This window comes from Abrus precatorius, unplaced genomic scaffold (genome assembly GCF_003935025.1).
Source record: "Abrus precatorius isolate BTA unplaced genomic scaffold, Abrus_2018 Scaffold9, whole genome shotgun sequence".
NCBI classification, from domain to species: Eukaryota; Viridiplantae; Streptophyta; class Magnoliopsida; order Fabales; family Fabaceae; genus Abrus; species Abrus precatorius.
Genome location: NW_020874439.1, coordinates 3,287,489 through 3,301,086, shown reverse-complemented (window position 1 = coordinate 3,301,086; position 13,598 = coordinate 3,287,489).

Sequence of the window (13,598 nt, the reverse complement as noted above, 5' to 3'; positions counted from 1 at the left end):
TGGCAATGATGTTAGAAAGGAGACACTGTTTCATTCCTAGATGCAATAGAAGCTTGCAGAAGCCTTTGTCCAATAGATACAACCCATTAAATACCCTACCTCTACCAATAATCCTCTATGTCACCAGATCTTGAAAAACATAAGAATCAGAAAAGAATGTTACTGAGCAATTTAATGATGAAGTGATTTGAGTAATGGACAACAAATTTAAGGGGAATTGAGGCAAATATAAAACAAATGATAAAGGTAAGGTTAAAACTGGGGTGGTACACCCGCTTCTCTTAATATGGATAGTAGAACCATCAATAAGTGTTACAGAAGAATGAGAACTGGGTAGACAAAAAGAGGAAAGGATACCTGAATCCCCAGTCATATGATCAGTAGAACCAGAATCAATGACCCAATACCTGGAAGAAGAGGAAAGACATGCAGTAGGATTACCTTTTGGACCAAAGTGGCTATAGAGAATATAGATGACTGTTGGGAAATCTGAAATTGAGTATACTGAATAAATTCCTCTCACTCATATGCACAGTACATCCTTCTTTCTCTTGAGTAGCTGTATCAGGTTGAGACATCAAGTTAGCGAAGCGGGAATTACTTTGTGAGTGAAAAAATGACTGATTTTGCAGACGTTGAGTGCACTAATTCTGATAATGGCCAAATTCACTATAGTTGTAGCACTGTATAATACCACGACCTCCACTATGCCCATGGCTATGACTACCTCTACCCCCATTACGACCACCACGATGACTGTATTGGGCTGCCAAGGCAGAGTGGTCAAGAGACCATTTTCTGTAGTGTTCTTGAGCTCCTTAAAGGAAGACTGCATAACTTTGGAGAAGACATCGGTAAGATTATCAACATACTTGCTTGACAGAATCTGAGACCGAACTACCTCATATTCTGGATCAAGTCTGGAGAGTCAACTTAAAGCCATGAGTTTCTTTTGTTGTGCTATCATCTCGTCAATAGTTTTGCAGGCTAAAAGAGATTGTATCTCCTCAGTATGCGTCTTAAACTCCAAAAAATAATCCATTAGCTTTCGCTTATTTTGTTTGGGTTGATAAACTTCCTGTAAGAGAGCATATAACTGTTTCAAATTATCAGATTTCCTAAAAATAAATTGCAAAAAATATCACAACTCCTTCATGGTTTTGCAATGGGTAATAATCGCTTGTATTTGCCTATCAACAAAGTTTACTAGTAATACAAGGATCTTTTTGTCGCATATCTTCCATGTGTCAACATCCTTAGAATTGACAGGTGCTGTTTCAGTCCCATTCCACCCAGGCTAATCTCAACCAAATACTTCCACTCCATATAGTTCATACCATCTCTACCTAGCTTAACATCGGTAAGTTTGGATAGAGATACAATCTCCGTAACAGCCCCCTTGTACTATGCATCTTGCACATCCTGGCTATCACGTTCAAGCATTGTAATGCCGTACTCAAATTGTAAACATTGAATTACTGCATATTTTGGTCACCGAAAATTTTTTTCATCCCCACAGCAGCCATGGTTGGCCTTTTCTAAAGCTGTTATTTTTTTTTTCTGGCAGCACGGGGGGTTAGAGAGGTGGTGGCGACCAAGGAGAGAACCTAGAAGGCTCTTGATAACATGTAGAGATTAAGAGAGATAGAGAGAGACAAATTAGTGTGCTGGAATTGGATACTCTATAATATGTAGAGACCCTTATATTTATAAAGATACATATGTAACCCTACTGGGCCAAATCCGTTTCTATAATATTAAAATAAACCCTAATCCTAATACGTCTATTCTAACTATTCATAACATATTTGAAATATGTTTAGTATGGTAAGAATGGTAAATATGTATAAAACAGAGAATGATTGTAAGTTGAATGGGAAGTGCAATCAAGATATAAAATTGGAGTTACAAAACTGGACTAAATTAAAAAGATAAGAATAATGAAAATATTTTGTATTTTTATCAATTACTGTGCAGGAAAATTGGACTAAAATATGTGAAATAGAGGCAAAGAGATCACCTCCTTTCATAGAAGATGGATTCACAACTCAGGGGGTCAAATTGATGCTCCTCTTGATGGGACTGAGGACATTCTCTGCATAAAGATACACAATGGATTCAGCACAGCAAGGAGATATGGAAACTAAAATGCGAATAATATATAAAAGCGTGAAGGCGTCAAATACTGTTTAAATCGAAGTAGTGCAGTAAAAGGAAAATAGAGAAAATAAAAGTGATAAGGTGCAGTAATTACATGAAAATGATGAATAATAATATGTACAGGGAAATAAAAGGAAAGTGACTGAAACGTAAATGATAGAAAAATAAACTAAAGCTATATAATGTCTTCATTTGAGCTGGAGGAGGATAGGGTATCATCTTCATCTTCAGCTTCCTCCTCTGCTTCCTTTTCTCATTCTTCTTCTTCTTCCTCTAAAGGGTTGGACCTGCTGTCATCCTTGGGAGCCTTCTCAAGTGCAGTAGTAGTGAAGGGTGGAAGATCATTTTGAACCGCTGCTCTAAGGTTAAGAGCACTGAAGATGGGAGCATTATAAATCTGTTCTGAAGTCATCCCTAACTTCTTCCCTATATTCAGCATTATAGTTTCCAACAAATTTAGCATGGCCTTCTGGTTGGAGTGGAGAGCATCTTGCCTCAGTGCTAGCTGCTTCACCTACTCTCTCATCTTCAGTGGGGTTCCCTTCTTGTACTCAGTTGGTAATGAAAGACTTGGGTCAACATTCTTCTTAGGCTTGAATAACTCCTTCACCATAGTTGTGGTGATGGAATGAGCTACTCTAATTCTCTGCTTCTCCAATTGTCTGTCCGGTACACCGATCCTGAACAAGAACAAAATTATTAGCAAAAAGAATAGAGAAATTTCAAGTGTGAGTGAGCTTGCTGATGGAGATTAAATTAAAAGGACACTCGGGGATATAAATCACAAAATCTAGGGTAAGATTAGAAGAGGGTCGTGTTTGACCAACGCCATGAACTTTGATTTGAGAGCCATCTACCATGGTAACAGAGGGTAAAGAATACATATAAGATAGATGAGAGAAAAGGGACTTGTTACCAGACATATGATCAGATGCTCCTGGAGAAACGACATGAGCAATATTAGCTATCGTGGGTTATTTTTGTGCCTTTGTACGACATTCTGCCTCAGTATGGCCATACCATTGACAAAAATTGCAACAAAGGTGTTGACCACGATAGCCACCATGAATTCTTTGTCGTCCGTCCCAGTAGGAATAATGGAGTAAAAGGCAGATGAATTGGTCACAGAGATAGGAGAATGCCCAAACATGTGAGGAACTAAGAGGTGAAGTAGTTGATCACTAACAATTTCATAAGATGGAACAACAGTGTTCGATAATGTTTGATTGCAGACAGAGTCAAAATCAGGAGGAAGTCCAGCGAGGGCAAGAACTATAAAAAAAAATTCCTCATTGTTCAACATGTTTGTCTGCATCATTAGTGAAAGGCATGAGTGTACCAAAATTAGCAATTAAGCGATTAAGCTTACCAAGATAGGTATGTATATTACGATTTTCCAGCTTCATAGAAATAATGTTGGAGACAACATTGTAAAGATGATGAACATCATTGGAGTATACATTCTTGGGTTTGTTCTAGACATCATAATAGGTAGTAAAGGCTTGGTATTGAGGCTGCAATTTGACATCAATGGAGAACCAGAAAACGCTACACAAAGAGGCATCAGTTTGCTTCCATCGGGCTTAATCATTGCTGGGAATATCCTTGGCCTATTTGGTCAAGTGATCGTCATGACCTTGACCCTGAAACCATAGTTGAACAACAACAGCCTCGTCCCAATTAGTTTTTCACATGGAATTAGCGGAACAATAGTAAAAGTCACTGCAGAGGCAGTATTTGAGTGTGAGCTGTCAAAAGCCATGGGAAATAAATATGAAATAGGGCTAAACAAAAGGGCCGAGGTGTGAGGGCGCACCAGCAAGTGGGAAAAAAAAACACTATTTGATACAGGCGTGTGAAACACATGCACCAAAGTGGCAAACGAACCTTGGTGGTCGCCAGGAAAAAGGTGGCAGTGCTCAGTGGAGGGAAGGGACACTTAGTGACGGAGGAAAAGGGCACAGTGGTCGTGGGTACTGTTCACCCAAAAAAAAAATTGCTATAGATCGAAAAAAACCTAAACTACTGTAACGTTGTACTTTTTATATTCTAAAAATAAATAATAATTTATTATACAATGGAGAATAAATTGATTTTATTCAGTTTCTATATGAGAAAATTTGAATTTTTCTTAGATTGAACATAATTATAATATATTTTTACCATTTTTACTATTTATATCATAAATATTTGTAATAAATAAAAATAAATTTAAAAGATAAAACAAGTAGTATACAAATGCAATGACATTGGAAGTATCTTGAAAATGAGTTCTTTCGTACTACTTTGCCAAGAATATTAAAAATACATTTTTTCCAATTTAAGAATTTAACATAAAAATAATAGGATTGCCAAAATTAATTGATGAATATTACAAATATAATTTAAATTATATTTACAACAATCCCTATCAAACCTTCATTATTTTAAATTCATCATACATTATTTACATATCAGAAATTTAACTCTAACTAAGATTTAATCAAAACTTTCACAACTTTAATACAATTTAAAACCTACAGAGCAGATTCGTCCTTGCAACCCACTAAGAATATGATCCTAGAGAGGACCATTCTTCATTTTAAATTCCTGAAAAATGGTTGTAAGGGTGAGCAATCCCATTCTTGATAATTCTTTAGTTTAAAAGTCATTCAAATTAAAACAAGAGACATATATTATTGTGCCAACATAGTAAATAATACTATTTTCAATACAAAATTCATAAAATAATAGCAGCAACAATTAGATTAATTATACTTTAAATTATAAACTTTTTCACTAACATACGTTCTGTAGATGAACAAATTATTCCATCATATTACCATTACATCAAATACTTATAATTTCCACACCACTTCATTCATTTCATACTGAGCAGTATATCATAATAAGTGAATTATAACCATATTAATTAATGCATTATAATTACACCTATCGATGTATTACAATATATGTATTATAATTACACTGATTATTCCGTCATGATTCAGCTATTATAAACACACATTTCACACATTCACATTCATTGCCTATGGGATCCCTTGAGGTCTTATATACAATGTGTGTTCCCTCAGCCTCTTTTAGCAAATGTATAGTCAGGAGTCTTGTCAGGAGATGAGTATGTGGCCTGTGAATGCTTTTCCTTTCAGCAAATTATTGTGCACTCTCTTACAATTAGCATTCACTACCCTCGTTTCCTCAAGATTTCCTAAATCTTCTTCAGACTCTATACCTCTAGTGTATCTCTGTACTATCTATAAAGGGTTTAGGGTTTAAGGTTTCATATACATTTCATTTCTCAACATTTTGCATTAGAATTCGCTTATCATCACTTCAATATTTTCTATGATATTTGTCACATCATCAATTCAGCATCTCATATTCCATACAATTCATCATTGTTTCTTTTTTTTTTTCCACTTGATAAAATCAAAAACTTAAATTCAAACATGCACAGTTATTCACATCAGCTTTATATTCATAAAATTTGAATGAATACACATTACTATACAAAACAATCAAATACATTTCATGAGAATACAAATTCACCAACTTTCACAATCCTTATTTATTAGATACAAATTCATATTTATCACACTATAAAATTTTAATATTAATAATTCATCGATCTATGTCACATCAATAAAGTGTGCCAATAAAGTGTGCCAAAGGTCGGTCACCCTCGGACTCAGACCTGTTACGCATGTTAACACTCATTAAGCTAGGGTTCGATAATTTTTTATCCTCTATTATCCAAAATCATAACCCAACAATAATTATATGCACATATTGATACTAAAGTCATAAACTTTCCTAAAAATTTGTTTTACTTGTAATTTCTGTTACAAAATCCTAGCCAAGTGTGTTAAAAACAAATCATCATGCTTTTATGTTCCAAAGATCAAGGTTAATAAAGGCTTTACTATTTAGCACAAAAGCATTAAAGTTTCTAAATCCAAGACATAAAATAAGAGTTAGAGTTCGGGATCTACTCCCCTTACCTGGAAATGAGTCTCTACGTAGTATCAAATCCTTCTAGAGGTCCAAAAGGAAAGTACAAACTCGTCTCAAAAATGAAAAATTTTGTCTAGAATATAAAGATCTCCCTAAATATTACAAGGTGAACACTTATTGAGAAAGAGAAAACCGAAGAAAAGAGATAAAGCTAGAGATATGAGCTCAGAGAAACCTACTTTGTTTTGAATGGAATAGACGATTGAGCTCAAATCTGGAAGAGATTCAAAGTTCGGAAGATTTTCTCTTGAAAGAGGATAGAGAGAGAACAAAGAAAATAAGGAGAGAAGGTTGTTTGGTGAAAATGAATATTTTTTAGGGCTGGGGTTCCTTAAATAGCCTTCTAAACTCGCGTGATCTTGCTTGAGCGAAATCCACCCTCACCTAAGCGAGACTTCCTCGCCTGAGTAAAACAACTAGACAGTGAGATTACTCTTTTTTCTACTATTCTTACTTGAGCGACAACACTCCCGCTTAAACAAGATACAATATCGCTTCAAAAGGCTCTATCTCGCCTGAGCGAGATTGAGTCCAAAAACCTCTCTATTTTCCTGTGATTCCTCGCCTGGACGAGCTCTATCTCGCTTGGGCGAGATCTCAGCTCACATGAGCAAGATCACTATCACCTAGGCGAGATGACAGTTGGACTGAATTTATCTTATCTTGCTTGAGCAAGATAGCCTTGCAACATTATATTTCTGCATGCTCAATCTCGCCTGGGCGAGATTTACCTCGCCTGAGCGATATTTCTTGCACCAAACTTCTTCCAAAATCCTCTATACATTCTTCTAAATGCACTCTAATACTAACTTAATATTAAACAAAACATAAATTACCAAAAAATGAAAAGTGGATGTTACAACTACTGATACCATATAGAAAAGTATATTTACTGAATGTATTGTGTGTCTAAATGCAGCCCACACAGTATAAATTTATACTAATTTATAAAATTAAATACAATTAATTTCTTTCAACTAATCAAGAATTAATCATCTTAATTTTCTAGAATATGTAACTGTTAATTTCCTACAAATCTGTAACGACTAATGACTAATTATATTTTAACCGTAGGGAATTAGCTTAAGTGAGAAAAGGTAGAAGAGTGAGCATTTTGACTTGTTGTGGAACTGAGCATTAGCTGTATTATAAAAAAAGGAACCCTTGGAAGGAGAATTCTCGTATTTGTTTTTAATTCAATAAACAATTAAATAGTTCAAAAGTATTCTTGCCCTTTTTCTTTCTCTACTTTTCACATCTCTCTTCCGAAAAATGAAAAGGTTTTGTTACCTTGTTGTGAACTATACATCTTATAAGCTTAAGCCGTTGGTGAAAAGCACATGTATGGTTTTATATATAACAATTCTAAATCATGACTTTTAATTCTGCTTTTATTGAGCTTGACTGGTGAAGGCAAATAACAACTAGTAGTCTTAATAGGCAAAGTTGTTCTTGTTATAAACCGGTAATTGACTAATACCTGACCTAGTATGTGTTTTAATTGGTGTTAGTGGTTTGTTGTATCATACATGCTCTTGAATTTAAGCTAGGCTTAACCTCAAAAACCACTCATAAGGTGAGAATTGCCTGAGCCTTTATAAGCACTATTTTGGTCATATCTTTAATCAATTTAGGATCTCTCTTAGCACAAATATTCAGAATATTAAGTTAATTATCTTCTCTCTCCTTTTCACCCTTTCCCTATATTTTCAAGTTTTCAAAAATATTTGTAAGCTTTACTTTACACATTGCAAACATGGTACATTATGCCATTGCATTACAAGTTTAGTTGCTCCTATACTGATCTCATTCTTTTGTGTCTTATAATTATTTTTAGCATCATGGAAAAACTTATCTATAAATATTAGAGAAATACATGACTATATATATGAAAAGAACATAAAATACCTCTTGAGATGAGAATTCTAATTATCAATTCATTTACAGAAGAAGCTCAAGGTCTATCTTTCACCTTTTCTTCATGGCATGCGATACATTTCCTATGGTGGTCAGTTCACTAAAATAGACAGGCTGAAGGAGGTAAATACATTCTATTTTTTTTTTCCTTTCAAGCATTGCTTGTCAAAATGCTGAATAATAATTGAACTTTTATCTTTGTATGTGTGTGTGGCATGCGCTTGTCAATCTTCTTGTCTTTAGTCTTTTCTTGGTACACCAAGTTTACTCAAACCGACAAGAGTTACACATATGTCAAGACTGTTACATAGTTATTCTATTAGAATGATATTATTCCTCTTTATAAAAATAACTTGGAGGGCTTCATTGTATCTACATAACTCATCACTAAATTTCATGCCTAAATTCAAAAATTAGATTGTTCCTTTGCTTTTAGCCTCAAAGATAACTAACTATAAATAATGAATTTATGAATTAAAATGATACAAAGAACTTTATACGTAAAATTTCCAATGTTTTTTAGTTTTTTAAGTTTTTGCTTATTAGAAAAAGCTAACATAAGAACTTTCTAATACAGGTTGTGGATAGGCTTCATTGGTATGTTCAAAACGGTGACACGGTATGTGGTTGTCCTTTATACTTCTTTATTTTGGTTACACGTACCTTGATAAGAACCTAGAATAGAAAATGGAAAAAAAGGGATCTATGACCATTTTTTTCCATTTTCTATAACCAAGCTAATGCTCTAACAACAACAACCAAGCTTTGTCTCACTAAGTGAGGTCAGCTATATGGATCACATGACGTCATTGAGCTTGGTAAAAAACCAAATTCTCAAAAATCTGGTTAATCAAAATGTCTCTTTAAATAACTTTGTCTAAGGTTCTTTTGAGTCTCTCTCGACCCTTCTTTACCGTATTAAGAGTCATGCAATCCATTCTCTTTACTGGTGCCTCTAAAGGTCTTCTTTGCACATGACTGAACCACCTTGGGTGATTTTTAGTCATCTTTTCTATTATAGATGCTACTCTATTATTCTCTAGTATACTATAATTTTGTATCTTGTCTTTTTTCATGTATCTACTTATCTACCTTAGCATTCTCATTTCTATTACTCTCACTTTTTTCTTGTATTCTTTTAAGGCCCAACATTCAGTAACATATAAGATAGTTGGCCTTATCGTAGCACAGTAAAACTTTCTTTTCAGCTTGATAGGTACTTTATGTTCACAAATAACTTCTAATGTCTTTCTCCACTTTAACCACTCAGCTTATATTCTATGAGTAACATTTTGTATAATTGATTTCAAGTATCAAAAACTGAAAACTTGTGGTATAGCGGATGGCAGATTTTGGCAAAATTATGACAAATATAATAAAATATATAAAAAATATTATATATAGGTCATAAGAAATGAAGAATTAACTCAAAACATAAGTAGCTTAAACCATAATTCAAAACAGAATTCAATACAAAACAAATAGTTTTAGATATTCTGTTATATTGTCTTCTCTGTTTTTCTTCATCTTTTCATCTTCTGTTACACTATTTTGGGTTCTGTTCCCACACAGTGCAACAGTGCTATTAAAAATGTCTACTTTTCCTTTTTTTTTCGCAGCTTTTACGGTTTTTAAGGGTAGAAAAAAAAACTTTTCTCTTTTTAAAAAAATTAACTTTCCCTTTTTAGTGAGCACATCACTGTCTTTACTTTTGGATGGCTCCCTTTCCTTATCTGTCTCTGTTTTGTTTCCATCATTACCTGCTGAAGATGGACCGATCATCACCAGAGCTGCAGCAGCAACAATTGCCAAAAAAAATAGGGCTTGAAGAAGGTTCCCAACAAGAACGAAAAGTAAAAGATGAAAGGTGAACTATGAATGAAGAACACAGATTGAAGAAGAGAGAAATGATAGATGAAGAAAAGAGCCAATGATTATTTTAGCGTTAGGCTTGAGGCTTCTCTGGACAGGGTTTGGTCTGTAGCCTAACCCATTTTTTTAGCCAAAAAAATCTTTTTTTCTGCAAAACTGTCACTTTTTCGCTATGACCATCATTATTGTCCTCACTGCCATGTGCGTAATGGTTGCCATGACATCACCATCGTCAAACACCATGCTTGTAACGACACCATAATGGTTATTTGACAACATCGATTTTACTGTACTTTATCGTAGGATCTTGATATAATCCTTCAAAAGCCTTAAAGCGTGCTTCTCTCACTACTTTTTTTTGTCTCATTTTTTACCTTTCAATATCTTACCTAATTTTCAGCATTATTACACATATGTCAAATTTTCAAAAACACATTCTTTTCTCTCTAATCTTCTTTTGCACACTTTCATTCCACTATTATGATTTTTTGTCTTTAGGTCCAAAACTTATAAATTTACCTGAAATTTTCTTAACAACTTTTCTAACCTTCTTAGTCATACTGTCTCAAATGATGTTAATACTACCTTGTCTTAACTAGCTATCCTCTTCTACTAACTACCTCTGAAAGTCTAATAGTTTCTCACCTTTAAGTAACCACTACTTAATTCTTGGAACACTAACTTATCAAAATCTATGTTTACTAGTCTTAGAATGAACATCAAGGCCCAAGACCCTATGTTGTGCTATAAGAATTTTTCCTAGAATTACTTTACAATCCTTGCAAATTTCTTTGTCTAGATTTTTCACTAAAAAAAAAAGTTGATTTGTGACCTTGAAACTCCGTGTTAGATACTGGTGTCAAATAGGCTAGAGATTGAATAGACACTCTGTGTTTGATCAGTTAGAAACTACAAGCTATGTTGATTCGTAAGTATAGTAAAGTGCCTCTCCAACAGATAGTGCCTCCACCGTAGCACTGCCAGGACGACAGCTATAAGTTCCCTTTTGTATATGGACTTCTGTTGGGCTTGGTCTGACAGTGTTTGGCTCCAAAATGCCACTGGTCGCCTTTTTTGTGATAACACAGCCCCCAAACGCTTGTTGAAAGCATCTGCTTCTACCGTGAATTCCTCTGAAAAGTCTGGGACTGCCAATACAGGAAGTTGTAGCATGGCCCACTTCAACTGTTTGAAAGCTCATTGGGCCTGAATGTTCCATTAGAGAACAACGTCCTTCTTCAACAGTTGTGTGAGAGGTCGCGCCTTGGTTCCATAATCCTTCACAAACTATCTATAGTACCCCAAACAGTGCCAGGAACCTCCTGAGGGCCTTCCGATCTCGCGGTACTGGCCAGTTTTGGATAACCTCTAGCTTCTGCAGATCTGCTGGCACCCCCCTTATTTTGATATCAAATGCCCTAGATACTCAAGAGTGCATTGTAAGAATGTGCATTTCTCCAATTTTGCGTACAAACTATGATGTCAGAGTGCTCCCAGTACTAGTTTCAGATGTCTTATATTGATAAGGCCCAAGTTCACCATGGATCACTAGAACCACTGGCCCATATAGGAAAAAGGGGCCCAAAATCATGGATTATGTATGAGCCTAGGAAAAAGAATAATGCTGACAAGGCATGATAGTTTTTTAGGATTGTTAGAGGAGGGAGAGAGAATATTTAGTTATATAGAGAATCACGCTTTATGGGAGGGGGTATTCTGTTATTACTTTTATTGTTTTGGATAGAGAACCTTTATGGTGTCCATATTAGGAGCTTGGCTCCTGGCAGAGGAGATATCCCTCTTGTAAGTTTGTTTCTTTACATATTCCTTAAATATAACATCCATCATTTAATCACATAAATTGCTCTCTTTCTTTACGGTTTGTTGGTTGATTGTTTAGGTGTCAATTAAGTGGTTCGACCTGCCGGATATTATCGTCGAGATTTTGAATGCCACCGACGAAGAAAGGGAACCAATTGAAACTGGAGGAACCAGCGATTGAAGAAGATATGGAAGCTTGTGTGGGACTGGTGGAGAGTGAAATAGCTCGGATGCAAGTGTAATTGGAGGAAATTTAGGAGACGATGAGACGAGAAGCGAAGGAAACCCAGACAAAGCTCATTGAGCTTTTGACTCCTAACTCCGACAAGAACTCTGATGATGAGGGAGAGGGTTCAGTTAAGAAGAAAGGATCGCCTAGGGGAAAAAAATCTGGAATGGGAGCCGGGATGAAACCTCTAGAGGGTAAAGCTATCGATGAGTTTCGCTAATCGGTGAAGAAGATCAAACTTCCTTCGTTTAATGGGAAAGATCCGGCTAGGAGGCGGAGATTTATTTCAAGGTATAAGAAACTAGCGAAGCAGTGTGTGTGAATCTCGCTTAATTGTGCATTGAGAGTGGAACAATCCACTTTTTCAATGCCTTATTGAATGACTACAATAAACTTATGTGGGACGATTTGAAAAAGGAATTATTAGGCAGATATGGTGGTTTGGATGAGGGAAGTATGTTTGATCAGCTCACGTTGCTGAAACAGACTATAAGCATTGCCCAGATTACATGATGATCAGTATTTTTCTTATTTCTCATATGGGTTGCACGAAGAAACTTGATCTCACCTCAGTAGCTTACATGTGGTGGCACCTCTGTCAAGGGTGAAGCTGATGAACGCTGCCAGAGCAAGAGAGTCAGAGATTGGAATGAGAAACAGAGAATGGCAAAAAAAAAAAAGGGGAGACGCGTGTGGTATGGAAAGGTCAAATTGGATTCAAAAGTTACTCCACAATTTTGGGCTGAATCACTACGAAGCAGCCAGGAACCAGGGGAGAAGTAAATGGGCCAGGCCTAAATTCTAGAAATGACACAGGGGATAAAAACAAGTAGGGGCCTCGTGACAAAGGGGCCAAACATATGGCCTATCAAGATCTATTAGATAGAAGGCAAAAGGGCCTTTGCTTCAAATGTGGGGGCACTTATGGCCCAATGTACCAATGCCCTATTAAACAATTAATGGTTATTATGATCGATAATGAATTACTTGTGGAGTGTGAGGAAGAGAAATATGTGGCTGAAGGAGCTTATGAGGATGAGGAGGTAAGGGGGAATGTAGTGTTATTAGTCTCTTTGATTTGAGCTTGGAATAATAGAACTCCCATGAACACTCAAGTTGAAAGGGAAAGTTAACAAGTTGCCTCTCTTCTTACTTGTGGATAGTGGGGCAACCCACAATTTCATTTCGAAGCGTTTGGTAGAGACTATGGGATGGGATTGGCATTCCACCAAAAACATGCATATTTTGATGGGTGATGGTTATAAGGCTGAAACTCAAAGAGTTTGTCATGAAATCAAAATTGAAGTCGATGGTGAGAAATTTAAGGTGGACGCAATACTATTTGATTTGAAAGATATTGACATGATATTAGGTATGACATGGTTAGCTTCATTGGGCAAAATGACGGTCGATTACAGAAAGCAGACTATAAGGATTTCCATAAACCAGGGCACTAAAATGTTGAAAGGGGTGAATTATGAAGAATAATTAGCAGCATCTCTCCAAGGAATAATTGGAGATAACGTGGAAATTCAAATCAAAATGTTGTTAGAGAAACAGTGTGGTGAGTTAGAAGCAGTATTGA